This window comes from Octodon degus, unplaced genomic scaffold (assembly GCF_000260255.1).
Source record: "Octodon degus isolate 3935 unplaced genomic scaffold, OctDeg1.0 scaffold00028, whole genome shotgun sequence".
In the NCBI taxonomy this organism is placed as follows: domain Eukaryota; kingdom Metazoa; phylum Chordata; class Mammalia; order Rodentia; family Octodontidae; genus Octodon; species Octodon degus.
The window spans coordinates 7,345,384-7,363,417 of NW_004524604.1; the positions used below are offsets into that span (position 1 = coordinate 7,345,384).

General features: G+C 40.1%; 1 long non-coding RNA gene across 1 annotated transcript in view; it reads left to right on the forward strand.

Annotated features, from left to right (window-relative positions):
* The first annotated feature begins 13,978 nt into the window (after positions 1-13,978).
* LOC111816195 overlaps positions 13,979-18,034 on the forward strand; it is a 373,724-nt gene continuing 369,668 nt past the window's right edge. Inside the window, exon 1 of the long non-coding RNA XR_002820648.1 lies at positions 13,979-14,025. This is a non-coding gene — a long non-coding RNA (uncharacterized LOC111816195). The remainder of the gene's footprint in view (positions 14,026-18,034) is intronic.

The following is an 18,034-nucleotide window of genomic DNA, read 5'->3' on the forward strand; positions in this document are numbered from 1 at the left end:
AATAATAATAATAATAGCTAAAGTATAAATGCAGAGAATGCCTTAATCAGCAAGTATTTATTGAGGACATGCAAAGTAGCTCAAGGTATTAAGGAAACAGAAACAAATAAAACAAAACAAATCCCTACTTTCATATAGTTTATATCTTAATGGTGGGTGGGGAAGAAATTTTAGATATACATTGAAGTTGGAAAGGCAGCCTAAGGTGCTCCTGTGTATCCCTTAGCCATTTTCCCTATTGTTAACTTTTTATATGACCATGATACATGTATCAAAAATAGGGAATCGATATTGGTGTACCACTAATTATAATCACCAGGGTTATTTGTATTTCACCCAATTTACCCATAAAGTACTTCCTGTTTGATTCAATTTTATTGATTCCAACCCCATGTTAAAATATACCATGTTCTTCTTTGTCTTGCACATAGTAATAACAGTTATTTAATAGCATGTTTCTAGTAATTTCAATTTCCGGGTCATCTCTAAATCTACTTTTATTACTATTTGTCTTAGTTTTCAGCTATTTGTTCTGATGGAATGAAGATTATTAGCATTCCCAGTAACTGATGATTACATACAGAATATATGTGTGTAAAAATGTTTAGATTCCAGATGATGGTATGAACCACCAGAAGGAGTTTAATTTCTTCTAACACAGGGAATGAAAGAGATTGCTTTTTCTACTCAAGACTAGAATTCTGTCATCGTGAGGCCTGATCTAGTTCTTGTTGGCTCCTAATTCTGAAAGGTAGCCTTAACTCTTACAATGCAGCTGTTGAAAGCATCTTCACGTGAAAACCTGGATGACCACCAGAGCCACTGTACCCCAGGGGGCCACTACTCCCACCACCTCTTCCCTGTGCCACACTCACATTTACAAAGTTCTAAATCCCTGGTTCCATCTTTATCTGTGCTGCAGTTTTATAAAATATTTATTGGTATAGATTAATCATCGGGCCACACCCATGAGGCAGGTGTGTCACTAGCCAGGGTCAGGGATCTCACTAGCCACTATATTTATATTACCTAAAACAGTGCCCAGAACACTATAGACACAAAAGAAGTATTTGTTGTATTAAGGAACTCTTTTTTACAGGAAAAGAAAACTGTTGTGCTTCTGGTGAGATGAACACTTTTCTTCTATATTTAGTGTAATGGTACATACTAATAGTACATTTTTAGAGATAATTTGTTACATATTTGTTAAGCACTTACTGAGTGGCCAATGGCAGATCAGCCACTTGCTCATTGCTGGAATGAAATATGCAACATCTGCAACTTAAAGGAGCAGAAGTTTATTCTGACTCACAGTTGCAGAGAGCTTGGTGCACAGTGAGCTGGCTCCAAGACAGGAAAAGGCTGCTCATATTATGGCAGCCAGGAAACACACGGAAGAGAAGCGCTGGAGATAAGGACTTATCCTGTCAGGTCCCTCCCTCGGTGACTAAGTTTTCCAACCAGGCCCCATGTTCACACACCAGACTGGGGCAGGGGGACATTTTAGACCTAAACCATAACCAACTGGCATTGGAACATCAAAGGTCTTGACATGTTCCCTGACTCCAGTACCTTCTGGAAACATCTACTGACGGCTTTAGAACTACTTATTATCAAATGTTCAGTAATTTGTTTCTGAGCAAATATTTAATACATCCAGTTCTAGACTAAAATCCTGAGAAATTCATGGGATTTTATGTACTAGTTAACATGTGTTGAGCACTTACTCTAGTAATTATAGGTTTAAGGGGCAGCGTGAGGTAGTAGTAAAGAACAGATGCTGATCTAGGTCACCAGGGATGAAATCATGGCTCTGCTATCTATGGACCAAGGCAACTTAACTTTCCCATGCCTCAGTTTTCTTACGCAAACATGAAAACATTAATGGAGAGTGTGCTATAAAGTTAAATGCATTGTAATTTACAAAGCACTCAGAACAGTGCCTGGCACATACTGTAAAACACTGTGTATGTTTTTGTTTTATCATGTTAGCTTCTAATTGGAAAGCTTTACTTGCACTCCTTCATTTAATCCTCACTGCTACTCCCCCAGGTAGGTGTACAATGACCTTGTGAAGGTGTAATGGTGTGTCTGACAAAGGGGATACAGCACCACAGGCAGTGGGTGAGCCAGAGGCTGGCGCGCCTGGCCCCAGAGCCCCGTACAATAACTGACCTCAGCACACACACAGTGTGGCTCCAGCACCAGAGGAGATCTTCTCTGCACTCAGAATGCCTGCTCCTGGGACAGCAGAAAAGATAGGTCATAAAAAGTAGGTATGATAAAGGAATAAGAAAATTGCAGCTGGTAATAAATGCTATGAGGGATATAAAATATAAACTAGGTCATGTGTTAGTATACAGTGGGCGGGAATGCAGAGCAGCCTTGGGTAGGAGTAAAATGCTCTTGGACAGAGGATCATCTGAACCCACAGTCCCAAAGGCCAGGAGATATACAGACAATTAAGTCATATTAATGGAAATTCTTCACTGCATTATTGCAAAAGTGATTGGAGTAAACCAGAAGTCCAAAGATAAGTAAATGTTTTATTATTATGGCATGTTTTAAAGATAATATACTTAAAACCACTAACTCCATGCTAAGAATATATAATAAAAGGGCAGGCCAGATAGCTCAGCAGCTTAAAGCACTTGCTTAAGCAGACACAAGGGTCGGGGATTCAATCCCCAGCCTGCCAAGGCAGCCCTGCCCCCAGGGCTCACTGAGACAGCAATTGAGATTGGTCATGGTGACACACTCCTGTAATCCCAGTGCTTGGGAGGCTTAAAATAGGAGAATCACTATGAGTCTGATCTGTGTAGTGAGACCCTACAGATCCTGTATTAAATACATTAAAAAAGAATACATAATAGTATAGTAATATAAATTTAAGTGAAACAAGTAGTAACCTCTATAGAGATTAATTTCTATTACTATTTACTATATGAATACATTTTAAACATATCTCCATATATAAAGAAAAGATTATAAAGAAATACAAGAAAATATTTGTATCATTTACCACTATTAAGATATCTGTATCATTTACCTCCTTTTACAGGTTTTCTTTTTCACACGTTTATTTTCTTTGTCACACATTTTGTCACACAATTTGTAAATGTAATGTAAATAAACTAATTAGAACAGTTTGTCAGACAATAAATACTATATAACTATCAAATATTATTATTCTATGATTGAATAAATAAAATTGCTTAAGAGGAAAGAAGTATGACTATGCTAACCAATTACTTTTTGTTTTCTCTACATTTTATTGACAGAAAATAGTAGCTGATATATCTATAATATTCTTGCTTCTTTGAACTCTTACTAAATAGACTCATCAACTATTTGTAATCATTATTTTTCTTTGTCTGTTTAAAATTCAGCTCTTCAGCACATTCTATTCATACCCACCTCCAAATTTGAAAGCCTTGGTTTTCTTAGGGCCAGTATTAGGATCTAGGAAGGTTAATTTAAAAGCCATTATAGGGTCGACGATATAGCTCAGCAGACTAAGCACCTGCTTTGGCAAGCCCAGGGACCAGGGTTTGCTCCCCAGTCCCACATGCCACACCTGCCCCACCCCCAGGACTCTCTGAGTCAGTGAACAAGTCCAGGCATGGTGGTGCATGCCTGCAATCCCAGCTCTGGGGAGGCTGAAAACCAGAAGATCACTACAAGTCCAAGCTGTGAGACCCTATACCAAATATATATATTAAAAAAGAAAAAGTCACTATAATAGATCATAGATAAAACCTCCAGAGCCCAGAAGAAGCATCATTAGCTCTCTAGTCTACATGAGCATAGCTTCTCCTCCTGACCAACACAACCCGCTGTTTCCCCAATCTCAAGAGTTGGCCCCAATTTCTTGCCAATTTTGGGAAAATACAAAACTTTCCAAATTTGGAGGGTGAAATTCTTCCAAGAATCCGCAGGAACTGTGGGTAGAACTTCCAATGATAGTGGCAAAGTTCCTATGCTAGAATAGCCTGAGAATGAAGTCAACGTAAGGTGAGGACAGTAGCAGCACTGACTCTGTCTGCGCCTGGACCCAAATGTCCCTATGGACATCCAAATTGTATCAGCCAATAAATTGTCTTTTGTGTTTTAACTGACCGGAGTGGGATATCACCAATGGCCAAGAAAGTCCTTACTAATTCACAAATGATTTTTTGTTTCAAATGCAAGATAAGGCTGAGAAGTAGATAGTGGTGTCACATGTATACATCAAGAGTTGCGACCCAGGTAAGTCCTACAACTTCCCCAACATCTGGGGCCAGAAGTGAGTACAGCCACGACTCAGCTCCAGGCTGTGTGGTCAGTCCAGCCCAACCGAGCTCCACTGTCACCTCCTCCCTCTCCCCTCCCTGCACATCCTCCTATCAGTGCATCCTCAGGCTCTTGTTGGTCCTCCTCTGTCTCTCCCTTTAGTCCAGGGGCCTGTCCTCTTATCATCAGTGTGGCAGGTGACAAATAAATGTTTGTCAGATATACTGACTTTTGCCCAACTGCAGTCAAGGAATTTTTCCTTGGTTAAAAGAAATTCTTTCTGGATTCAAAGGAACATGTGTTCAAGTTCAAACTCCTTCTCCTGATTTTTCAAGGCATGTGTTCAGGTCTCCACTTACTAATAGTACTGACATTTGACGTGACACAAGTAAAGTAGAGATGAAGCAATAGAATCCTTGAAAACTTAAGATCTTTATTGACATTTATTAGCAATTCTACCTTTCTAGTCACACAGAATAAGTGTCACAATCACTTCATTTGGGGGGGGGTACTGGGAATCGAACTCAGGACCTTACATTTGCCTGGCAGGCACTGTGCCTCTAAGCTATGTCCCCAGCCCAGGTATCACAATTGTTTAGGTGTTATAACACTAGTAAAGGCTAGGTTTTATTGAAATAAATCCCTTTTATCTGCAACTGACCAAATGCAAGGTACTACCCCCTCCCTCAGCTTATATTTGAAATACAGACATTGCAGATATAGTTTTTCAGGGTAAAATGACATTACTCTAGAATATAAAGGGCCTCTAATTCAGTATGATGGAGACCACTATGAAGCACCTCTGCAGGATTTAATATTAACCAATTGGATTTTCATGTTTACTTGTGAATCTGTCCAAGGCCTAGGCCCCTTGTCTGGAGATGGGTAGTGGACTCATAGCAAGTGCTCCTTTATGAACCACTGGCCCCAGCTGACTGAGGCCTGTAGTGGCCAGTGAAGTGAAGGACAAGACAAGGACACCCAGTTGGAACTCAGTTAATGAAACAAAAAGATGATAGCCTCAGGCATCTCACTTCCTGGATGCAGACATTCCTGAAGATAGCATAGTTCTACTAAACTAACATAATGTCTTACTTGGAGAAGTCCTTGAGATATTCCTGCCTTTCTCCAGTATTCCTCTCCCTTTTCAATAATGAAATAAATATGGGCTGCCCAGAGAAGATCTTTGTCTTAGTTCCCAGAAATTTTTGAATTCTATTAGAGAGTTTTGATTTTCCTAGAGCCCTAAGTCATACCACTTGGGTCATTTATTTAAGCCTTAACCACACCCTCATTTGGGAGATTGTGGGCCTAATCAGTCTATAATAATGAAGGAATAGTATTAACATGATGCACTATGACTGATGTCCTCATAAGAAGAGACAGACACAGAGACACACAAAGACCACCATGGAAAGACAACGATAAACACAGGAGCGAGGCATCTGCATGCCAAGGAATGCCAAGAACTGCCAAAGCTAAAAGAAAGGCATGTAGACAAGCTTTCCTCCAGAGCTTTCAGGGAGTGTGGCCTTGCCACAACTTGACTTCAGACCTGTAGCCTGAAGGACAATGAACATGAATACATTAGTATTGTCTTATGTTACCTAGTACATGATGTTTTGTTACAGGAGACCTTAGGACACTTGGGCAATAAATATTATCAGACTCGCAGAGTCAAAATGGAGATTAAATGACATATAACATACAAAGCCCTTAGCAGTGCTGACATGTGATAAATACTCAAGAAATACCAGCCATTAATATCAATAAGTATTGCTAATAGTCCTGTACACTGTAACATAGTGAAAATGACAAAACTGTCCCAGATCAAAACATCATGTCTCCACTCTCAACTTTCAGTTTTGAAGCTTGGGACTCCTGCATATCTCTCTGCCAGGACCTTGTCCAGGGATGATCATAGACCAGTGCCCCAGGGATACAAAAGTTCTGGCCTGGTCATTAATACTCAGGCTTTGTGGCACTCTGGTTGACACCACTTACATTTCTTTGTCTGAAAGCAGAGGAGGGACCTAGTAGATAGGCATTTCTCACCCCCTTCCCCCCAAAAAAAGAGCCATCAATCTTCACCTAGGTGACTGTCACATTGAACATTTTCAGGCAGCTTTTTCAACCTTGGAGGTTTGGGCAACCTGCCAGTAATGAAGATGTATTAATGCTTAATGCAGCTTAATGTAATAGGTGTCATGTTCATAATTTACAGAAGCTCTTTCTAAAGCATTAAATTCATTTATACTCCTTAAAAGCTACTCAATCGTGGGGGCTAAGTTAGTTTGGTAGGGTTTCGTTTTTAGGATCAAATGATATATAAATTGTTAACATATCCAAACTCATCCATTAGTGCATGTGAAAGCAATAAATGTGCCAAAGTAGCAATAACATGATCGAGGAAAGTCATTGTGGTCATTAGGGCTGAAAGGGTTTCATTTATGGCCTTGGGAAAGAGAATGAAGGCTGTAAAATAGACCCAGGAGTTCCTGGTGACCAGAAGTCCTGCCTCATTATGCTCAAATAAAAATAAAACAAAATGAACATGTTAAGTGTTCCAAAGTGACCATGGATTTTGCCTTCAATTTTAGAGTGAGGTGGCCCTCTGGCTTCCATCCACCATTTTGAGCAAAGAAAAAAAAAAAAAAGGAATGGATTAATGAGGGCTTCTCCCAACTGTCTGCTTGTAGGATATTGATTGGCCTCTTGGTAAATAACTCTAAGCAAAACGGGGGAGGGGGGGGAGACAACTAATGAGAGCCCTTGCTTGTTGGGCAGATCTGGGAGGTCAGTAATTGATGGAATTATAAATCCTAGCACCACATTTCCAAGGTAGCTCCAGGATCCACACTGGGATGAGAAGCAGCCATAGCTTTGTGTAGCTGAGGAAGGCAGCTGCTGCCTGCTACTCACAGCCATCTGCAGGTACCACAATTGCTCATGCCCTTGAGTCAGGACCCGCCCTCCAGAAAAGACATGGCTCAGTGCACAATAAGAAGGAAAGTAGGAGACCACATTTTTAAAATTCAAAATGATACGTCATCCTAGCTAAATTAGTATTCTCAATTGTTGGTCTAATCAAAAACACCTGGAGAGAGCTGTACATGAGCAGGATCTCTCCTGATGAGCTGGGCCATCAGTATTTTTACAGTGCTCCAGGGAATCCTTGTATGCAGACAAGACAAAGCAACATTAAGCAAAATGTATGGAAAGGCAGAGACATAAACTCTCAGTGAGGATGGCACAGCACCACTTGAATCTTCATGTTCAGAGCTCTCCAATAATCCACAGGGCATAGGCTTTTGTGCCCACTTTGGTGTCCCCTCAAGTCTGACAATGTGGTCAGGTCTCCTCCACACAAGACCTCTGGAATAGAAGGTGGCCTTCTCCAATGGACTCTTCAGAGCCTGGAAAGCTGAAGGGTTACACCACGCTCACTCTCCAGATAAAGCTCTGGTGCAGGTATCAGGGCAATCCAAAGCGCTGAGCCCACAGAGCTGCCAGATCCTGCTGGGGCTCGGACCTTCATTCACCTGGATAAACAGCTGGATGAGGGGCTGGGGATCAGCAGGCTTTACCAGGGGAAATGCCCAATGAAGATGTCGCTGTGAGCTCCTGTTTTGTCTGTGAAAAGCTAGACTTCATCTTCATGACAGAAGAGCTAGAACCAAGCATCTTGGCTGAGCAGAGCCTGACTAGGGCTGGTGCAGGGGGCAAATGGGGAGGGTGGCTAAATGAAATCCAGGACGAACACATGAGGAGATCAGAGAGTAAAGTGTATCTAACAACCTCTAATTAAGTCATGTCATGTAGCCAGATTTGACTTGGAGAAAGAAATGCCTACAGTAATTGCATTTAGTTCATCTTGTAGCATGCTCCCAATCATAACTCCTAATTCAATTGTACGTTCATTCGGCCAGCTCATTGCCATTAAGCACACATTTAATTAGTTCAATAAAGGATTAATATGCAGTGCACAAAAGGAGGGACAGACAACTGTGCCAAAGCACACAGCTGCCCCAGCATTTAGCCAGGAGATAAAACAAGAATATCATTGGGCAGCAGAATCTTGCTCCAAATACATCATTATTAGATGAACATTCCAGACTTTTATTTTCATGCTTGTTATGCACCATTCCACATACATATATTTCTGTGGCACCAGAAAGAGCTGTACCAGGCGCTGACAGCTCCCCATTGTTGTCTCCATCGCGTGTCCCTCCACCCGGCTTGCTCATGCTTGTAAGGGTGTGCTTATCTCGTCTCCAGGCAAAGGCTTACAGTCCCTACATTACAACATCCTGAGATAAGGACCCTCCCTTGACATTGTTCCTGCCCACGCTGCAGACAAGTGACAAACCTGGCATGTATAAAAAGGAGAGGCAGAACAACAAAGCTGGTGCCCCTCCTCTCTGCCTCCCCCCAGCTCTACCTCAAAGGACAGCCCATCAATTCTCCAGGATGTACACAATCATTATTGTAGGGGAAACAAAGGCCAGTGTCAATTGTGCAGTGTTATAAAGCAGTCCCTCAAATTAAAACCATGTACCTAACTGCATCTGATGGCAGAAGCTATTTAGCAGTGATATTTTACGGAAAGGCAATGAAAAGCAATAACTGCTTTATTTAATGTATCTGTTCAATCCAGCTGCCCTGGATAGGCCTTAATAGAAGCTGTCGATCAATGTCAAGCCCTTAGAAATAACTGCAGCGGACTGCAATAAACATGAAGGAAAGATAACTAGAACTACTGATCAGCCTCTTGTTACTTTCCTGGGCCCTGAGATCTGTCATTTGTTTGTACGGCTCATAATAGCTGGCCTGCTGATTATCATGTTACCTGCGTGGTATTGTGGTAGGTTTTTCAGGGTGGAGAGCAAGGAAGAAGGAGGAACAACTTCAGAAAGGGAAGGAGGAGAAAGAAATAAGAGGCATAAGACCAAGAGATGAGGGGAAACAGCAACAAAGTTTGACCAGAACATGCGAAATTTGGTAAATCTCATGAAGTGTGCATGCTGGTAACATCAATAAAGTGCTAGCATGGTCAATCCTTTCTTTACTGCCTCTTGACGGGCCTTCCTTTACAATTAAAGAAACAGAGTGATAAGGACTTAATGCCGGCATCTTCTCCTAATGCTATCAGGAAAATACAAAGCTCCAAAACTGAGACAGCTCGCACCCAGCTCCTAGCCCCTCTGCTCACCACTCGGACACCGGCCTTGCCTTGCCGCAGGGGCTTCCTCCTCCAGCTGTTATACTCTGCATCCTTATGCAGGCTCACCCTCTCCTACAGCTTCACCACTGCAAAGGTTGACCACATAGTACAATCCATGGACTCATCTCCCCACCAGCTTATTTTCATAAGGAAACTGTTACTGGAACATGGCCAAATCCATTCTTCTAGGTTTTTGTCCATGACTGCCCTGCCAGAGTCACAGAGCTGCAACAAAGTTTATCTGGCCCTAAAACCTAAAATACTCACTAGCTTTACAGCCAAACCCTGTGATCCATTTTTAAGTCATTTCAAAATATATACTTCCAGCCAAGATCTCTTTTCCTCTCTAGGCCTGTCTCAGTCATCTTTTTCTCTTTGCTGAGACAAAATACCCAACACCCAAAGTTAAAGTAGAAAAGGTTTATTTATCTCATTGTTTATAGAGGTTTTGGCCCATAATTGGCTGGCTCCAGAACCAGGTAGCATGGCATAGGGGCGTCGTAAAAGAGAAATAATTCATGGCAGGCAGAAAGCTGCAAAGCAGCAAGCAAAAACCCTCTTTTTGTCCCTTATATTATACAAAGGCTACACATCCATAAAGCAGGTAGCACTCATATCCAGAGTGGGTTTTGCCATCACCCACACTCAGAGATATGCAAATCAATCAGTGGACTAGTTTAGCAATCAGACACCCTTAATCTCAGCATCACACACCCTATATCCAACCACCACTGAAGAATCCCCACCTATGACCTCATGACGATTTGAGGGTCCATCTAGACATGAGCCACAACAATCTGTATCATCCTCTGTCCCTGGACCTTCCTTGGTCCCTCCATCCATCCATCTAACTGTCTTCATCCATCTTGTGTTTCAAAATCTAATTCATGTTTCAGTTTCTCCTGTTTTGTTTCTCAAATGCTAGCTTGGTCATTTGATTAATCACCCAATTAAAAAAAAATTTGAATCCACTTTGACATTACCTTCACTTTTCCGTTTCCTCTATCACCAAAATGTGTCTCAGTAACCCAATTTGCCTCTTCTGAAATTCTGCCTCTGCCCTCACTCTGTGAACTTTGCGTGGTTTCTCATAACCTCTTAATTAGTGCTGCTACTTTGAAGTAGTGAAGCAGGTGCTACTAAATACCTGAAATAACTATACTTAAAAGTAAAGATATGGATAAAAAAAATCAGAATTCTTTATTCCACATTACTTCCCAGGAACTACATTCCACCAAGTACTCCATGCATGTATTCACTTAATTTTCACTAATTTTGACAAGATAAGTAGGTTCTTTTATCAGCTGTAAACTGAGACTTTGGAAGATTTGGAGACTTATCTAAGTCATACAGTTTGCAAACGGTTATACATGAATCTATGCCTTTTAGTTTCTAAAGTCCAAAACTTTCCCCAAGACTAATGTTTTTCTCATGTTTTAGAAATCTTGGGTAACTCCCTACTTCCTTCTTGAATAAAGGCCAATGGTAGTATGTGCCATTCAGTCTTCAATTTTTCTTTCTACGTGTTCTCTCATCACACAGTCTCAAATGCTTTGGATGGGTACTGGCCCATGAACATAGGCAGCAACTGTGCAGTTAAGATGTCACCTTCCCTGGGGATGTCCCTGGCACCCACACCTGCTCCCACCTTCCTAGCATAGTTACTTGTCTTTCCCAGTGTTCCTGTGATGCTGTGATCACATTTTGAGGTAATACTCATTGGATGGTATTATGTAAGTGCCTGTATTTCAGCTTCCCCAAAAGTTTCCAGACCCTTAAAAGGTATGAGAATTTCCTATGAATATTTTTATTTCTGGTGTCCAGAAAGCAATGGAGGATGTTGCAGTTTTCTTCTATTCCAATACATGTTGCTTATGGCGGTTCTGCAGTGAGCTTTCAGAAACGAATTGGATCCAGTGATTCCACTTTCAATAAATTCATTGCTTCCCTCTCTGTGCAGGTTTATTAAGGTCCACACTTCTTTATACGGTGTACGAGGCCCAGTGCCTAAGCCTGTACCTCAGCTTCATGTTCAGTCTCTCTTCTATCTACATTCTACACACAGACATCATCAGTCATATTATACTGCTGGGCCTTTGAATATGCTTCTCTGTTTCCCAGGAATCTTCCTCCTGCCCCGGCCTTTTCTAAAAACCTTTATTCATGCTTTATAACCCAGGTCAAATGTCTTATTCAATGAAACATTCCCTCCAGAGGAAAATCATTCTCCTTTGTTTTGTGCCTCCATATAATAATAATAGTGACAAGATGTGTCTCAGTCACTAGGGAGCACTCAGTGTCTTATATGCTTTAACTATCCCACATCACTTAACGTCCACAACAAGTGGTACATGCTCTCATAATACCCCCTTTCCTAGCCATAGCTATGCATGTGCTGTGGGGAAAACTCACATTCTCTTCTCTGGCTGGATTCATTTTATTAGAATGAAATGACACAGATAAATCCTATTATCTCACCCTGAATGGTCACTTCATTGAAGCTGTCTTCCATGAAACTGTGGCTGAAACAGTCCGTGTAACCACAGGAACATGCAGCAACCAGTGTCAGCACTGGAGCCTTATAAGGAGAAGAGTGACTGTGCCCTGGTATTGGTCCTCCTGTTAAAAACAAGTGAAACAGAGTGGCTGACTTTTAAAGAATTGCTTTGCAAATGGAGGATGAAATGGTGGGGTGCTGTGGTTAGCTGGTAGCTTTATTTGGACTTTGGCCTTGGCTTGAAAGATAACATTTTGGAAATTCTCTTACTGTAGTTAGTCAATGATCACTAAGGTAATTGGGTTCTCCAACGTGATGGATTGGTGTGCCTGAGAAGCTGTCACTCTCAAATTTAATCTCCCTGAGTCTTAAGCACCATCTTTTTTGGTCCAAAGAAAGGCAAAGGCAGACCCAGGAGGAAAAAATACTACTCAAGATACAAAAACAAAAAAAAATGTTGTTTCATTTATAAACTGAGCAGTGAAAGTTGAGTTTTGAGAAAACATAATCATCTTTCAGTGTACAGAAGACATTGATGCTAGTACATACCCAATATGCCTACCCCTACACACATACACAACACAAAGATCTCAAGTCTCTTATATCAAATGACAGATATTTGTATATAACCTACATCTATGATGGTGAAACTTTCAGAGCTTTCAATGATAAAAACAGCCGGCTCCACGTGAATGCTATAGTTTCCCATCATCTCTGAGATTATTGAAATCAATATAAGATCACTTACAATGGTGACTAATACAATGTACATAGCTTAACCCTGTGTTGTGTAGAGAATAATTACAAGAAAAAAAGCTGTGCATGTTTAGTACAGACACAATGCTTTTTAGCTTTTTTCGGTCCTCAGTTGCATCTGTGGATGCACAACCTTCATATATGGGGGCAACCATACTCCCAAAACTAAGACATCTGGCAAGATAACTGAACAGAGGAAAGCGACATCTTTTCATTGATTTATGTCATTTAGTAATTAAGGAAATTATTTTGCTTTCTGTTTTATTTAGAATAAATTGTATATATTTATTAAGAAAGTGTATGACTTTTGATTGCAAGATGTGCATGAGAACACTGTTGATAACACCATGAACTCTCAGCTGCAAAGTACAATACAACACCCCAAGCCCTGAGGGTGTGAAGAAAGATACGGCAAGTCTAGCAAAACCAGCATTCAAAATGTGTTTGAAGTTCACTTGAATTACATTTATCTTTTATCTTTAGCTTATTCCCATAGGCACCTATGGTGGAACTTGGAGAATGCCTATTTTCTTTTAGTTTCAAGAAAACCTACTATTTCTCTCAAGGTTCTATTATGGACTACACCTTTGTGTGTGCTTGAAATATATACATGGAACCCTGTCTTCCAGTGGAAAGGTATTTTGAAGTGAACCACTGGGGTGAATGATTAAATTTAGATAAGGTCCTGAGAATATTGTCTAGTAATAGGATATGTTCTCCCACCAACTCTAGTCCTATGAGGACCTCGTAAGAAAATGGCTGTCTATTAAGCATGTTCAAAAAATACAATAAATATTTTAAAGCTTTTCTAGTTTGTTACAGTAAAAAAAAAACATTGCCATAAATCTACCCTTAAGATACTCAAAATAACATATAATTTATAATTAAAGTCAAATATTTTAAGTATAAAAAAAGACTCAGGACATATGAGAACTTGTACTGTAATGTCATGCAAATCGGTAGTGTCCCAAATTTTCTGATCAAGGAGATTATGGGGCCAAAGAGGAAAACGAAGTATACCAAGTCCAAATGTGTTTTAAAACAAAAAACATTGACTTTGACTTCCAGGAAGACAGCATAGTGGGAAACAGCAGAGAAGCAGCCTTTCTGAGATTTGGCAGTCAGTGGTTAGAATATCAACATAAAGAAGAGGAGGAGGTCAAGTGGGTTCCCATGGTCCAACAAGGCTCTGAAGTGAGAATTAAAGCCCATGGGAAGAACAAAGAAAGGACCTCAATGCAGAAGAAAGAGGTGGCAGGCAGCACTTTCTCCCTAAGTCCTAGATTGCTATACAAGTGGAGCAGCTCAAACCTAAGGACACAGGAACTGCTGGTGATCCCAGAGCAACCACACAGAGATAGAATAGTGGACACAGAAAATGCAGTCCCACTGGAACAGAGCAGTGGATGCAGTGGAATGCAGTGGCGGATGAGTTATCTAGGTTCAGGTGTCCACCAGGTGAAGGCAATTGGCTAATAGCCATGTTAGAAAGAGGTCAACTGAACTGAGAACTCAGAGCACCTGCAGATTGGCTCCATCTAGTGGCCTCCAGGGTCAGGGTGAGGCAGAACTGAGTTCAAGTTGGTAGGAGGTCAACAAGCCCAGTTCAAGCTGTAAGGGTGTCCAACCCAGCAAGAGGCACATGGAGTGTTTTAGATTAAACAACCTGAATTCTATTCTTTCATTCAGAAACCAGCCTGAACTCCAGGGGACCTAAAGGTACAGGCCTGTTGGAATTATCCACCAATCTGGTGAGAATCTCCTGCTGGCATACTGGGATTGACCAACATAAATCTGGACTCCTCCAGCCCACTCTGTATAACAGTGACAGTAGGGACACACCTTCAAGTAGACTTTTTTTCTTTTGTTCCTTTTTTACTTTGATTTTTGTTTCTTGATTATTCTAGTCTTTCTGTAAGTGCAAACATTGTTTTGAGTTTTGTTGTTGGTTTGCTCTGTTCTCATTTTTATTTCTTCTCTCTTTTCCTACTGTCTTCATCAGTTTCTTAAACTTAGTATAATCTGCATTTGTCCTCCAGCCTTGCTTCTAATCATTTTCTGTTTTTTTTGTTCTATTTTTCTCCTACCCACTTCTAAATTTTTCATATGAGTGCAAAAACATCATATTGAGGTCATATTTACTATATACAATTTTCTGGTTTGTTTTAGATTTTGTTATATAACCACAAACCTAGTTCATATGGCTAAAGGTGGCAAATTAGTATCAAAGTTTGTCATTTTCTAAGCTGTGTTTGATGCTATTGCTATTACTAATTTAGCCAAAGTGGCATAATTGTTCTAATCAGTTCCTCTTCATGGTATGCCAAGTCTTAGATAGCCTAAGAGTCATAAATAATGCCATAGTGCTGGCCAGATAGCTCAGTGGACTCAATTGCCTGCTTAGGCAGGGCACAGAGACCGGGGTTCCATCCTTGGTGTGCCATGCCAACCCAGCCCCCAGGGCACACTGAAATGGCAATGGAGACTGGGTGTGCTGGCACAAGCCTGTAATTCCAGCACTTGGGAGGCTGAAAACAGGAGGATCACTACAAGTCCAATCTATGTAGTGAGACCCTGTAGACCCTGTAGACCCTGTACTAACTACCAAAAGTAATTAAATAAAACCATAAACTAAACCACAGAACCAGGGGCTGGGAAAAGTAGGCAGAAAATTCTCATCCCAAATCAATTGAAGAGGTAGGAGTTTCCAATAGACTCAAAACCAAAAGTCAGCTATACCTGGAAAACATCTCAGAGAAGGTGTCATTTCCTAAGGGTGCTCAAAACTAGCAATAAAGTTGTGTGCCATGAGTAATTTGCAAGCCTTGATACAGCAATTTAACTAAAAATAGAAAAGGAGAAGACATGGAAGCAAAATGAAACCCCACCCTTCCAGCTTGTCAGTGAACAAGGAGGTAGAACAATTTGAAAGTCACCCACCTGGACTTTGAGATGGAAAAGCAGAACTAACAAATGAGGTGAATGAAGCTCTAGAAAAAATCAACTGCAAGGTAGAGACAGAGGATCACTGTGAGTTTGCAGCCAGCCTAGTATACATAGTAGGATCTTCCCTCCAAAAATCAACCTTCAGAAATAATTTCTCTGATAACTATAGAAATGGTGACCATAATGAAAAAAACATGCTTAGTTACTCCATGGAATATACAGATATAAAAAAAGAAGAGGTTAGGAAAATGAAGGAAACCATAAATGTCTATCATAGGAAAATAAAGGAATCCATGAAACAGTTTTAAACAGATACCCAGGAAATTAAGGACTCTATTGAAATTATACTCAGCAGAATAATCCAACAAGAGGACAGTTCTAACAGACAAGATTGTGGTTAGTGACCATGAGTAGAAAGATGTCTTAAAAACAGCAAAGAACCATGAAACATCAATGCAGCAACTGCTAGATGATGCTAGGACACTAACATAAGACTGATTTGAGGCAATTAAGAAGCAGGAGACAGTTCGAACAACATAAAAATCCTGTTCATGGCGGTACTAGCCAAAAATGTACCAAGCTGGAAAAAAGAATTAGATATACATATAAGTGAGGCATATAGGACTCAAGTTAGCCATCATTTAAACATAAAAATTATAGAAAGAGATACAATAGTCAGGATTCCAGAAATTCAACATGAGAAAAGAATATGAAAAGCTATTAGAGAAGAGAAACAAATTGCCTATAAGGGAAAGCCCACTAGAATCACAGTGGCTTCTTGACACAAACACTCAAGTCTAGGCAGTAGACTTGGAGTAAAGTATTGCATGATACAAGAGAAAATAATCTCCATCCCAAACTGATATACCTCACAAAACTATCTATCAAAATTGCAGAGAGAGAAAATACTTTCATGACAAAGACTACATGAAGATATGAATGACCAGAAAACTAGCACCCTACAATGTCCTGAAGGACATTCTACAAAGACTTCAACTCAATGAACCCCATAGGATGAATGCACCAAGCAAGGCAAGTAATTAAACAGAGTGAGAAAAATGAACCAACAACAGGAAAATAACATGAAAGGATAAATCAATACATATCAGTTATAACCACCAATGACAGTGGTTTCAATTCACCAGTCAAAAGAAGCAAAATGACAGAATGGCTTAAGAAGAAAGATTCAACAATATACTTCATACAAGAAATATATTTAATTGAAAAAAATTCATAGGATAAAAAGAAAAGGATGTGTAGGGGCTGAGGGTTCAATCCCCAGGCCTGCAGTGCTGGCCCCACCCCCAGGGCTTGCTGAGGTGGCAATTGAGATTGGGCGTGGTGGCGAGCACCTATAATCCCAGCTCTTGGGAGGCTGTAAACAGATGGACCACCATGAGTCTGATCTATGTAGTGATTCCCTGTAGACTCTGTACTAAATACAAAACATAAAAAATAAAAAGTAAAGGGAACAATCCAACAGCAAAACCTAACAATTATCAATACATATGCACAGAATACTAAAGCAATCAAATATATAATATAAATATTAACAGGAATGAAAAAGCAAATAAGCATTAATGTAATGGTAATTGGGAAACTTAATACCTCACTGTCACAAATACACATATTAATTAAACAAAAAGTCAACAATGAAATGTCAGAACTGAACTGAACTTTTGAGCAAATGGATTTAATAGATGTCTACAAAGTGTTCCACCTCACAACATCAGAATATATATTTATCAACATACGCAAATCAGTATATGTAATACACTATATTAACAGAGCCAAAGACAAAAACAGGACCATCTCAATAAATTCAGAAAAATCATTTAATAATGTTGAACACCAATTCATGATTTTAAAAAACCTGAAGAAAATTGGAGTAGGCATTTACAGAGAGAAAAATGGTCAAGCAATGGCCATGACTCATCCAGATGACTGACACTGACAAAAGATCCACAAGGTGTGTACATGGTTCCAAGGTAAATCCTGAGGGGATTTGACTGACCCTGTAAGATAGCGAAAGTTACTTTTTTACTTATATAGGTCTTGCTTTAACTTGGTCTTAACCATCCAGCAGAAAGTTATAACCACAAGGCATAAAAAATAAAGCTGTATTAATAATGCTGAACTGTAAAAGGCTCAAGTCAAAAACTTTGGACAATTCCCAGTTGTACTGATAACTCACTACTATTATGGACTATTGGACTATATTGGGCTATTTTGCTGAATTCGAATACCTGCAATCTTTGGACTGAAATCAAGTATGAAAAAGTCCTTTAAAGACTTCTCCAAATACAGCTTCTCTAACAGCAGTGGAACACCCATCTCTG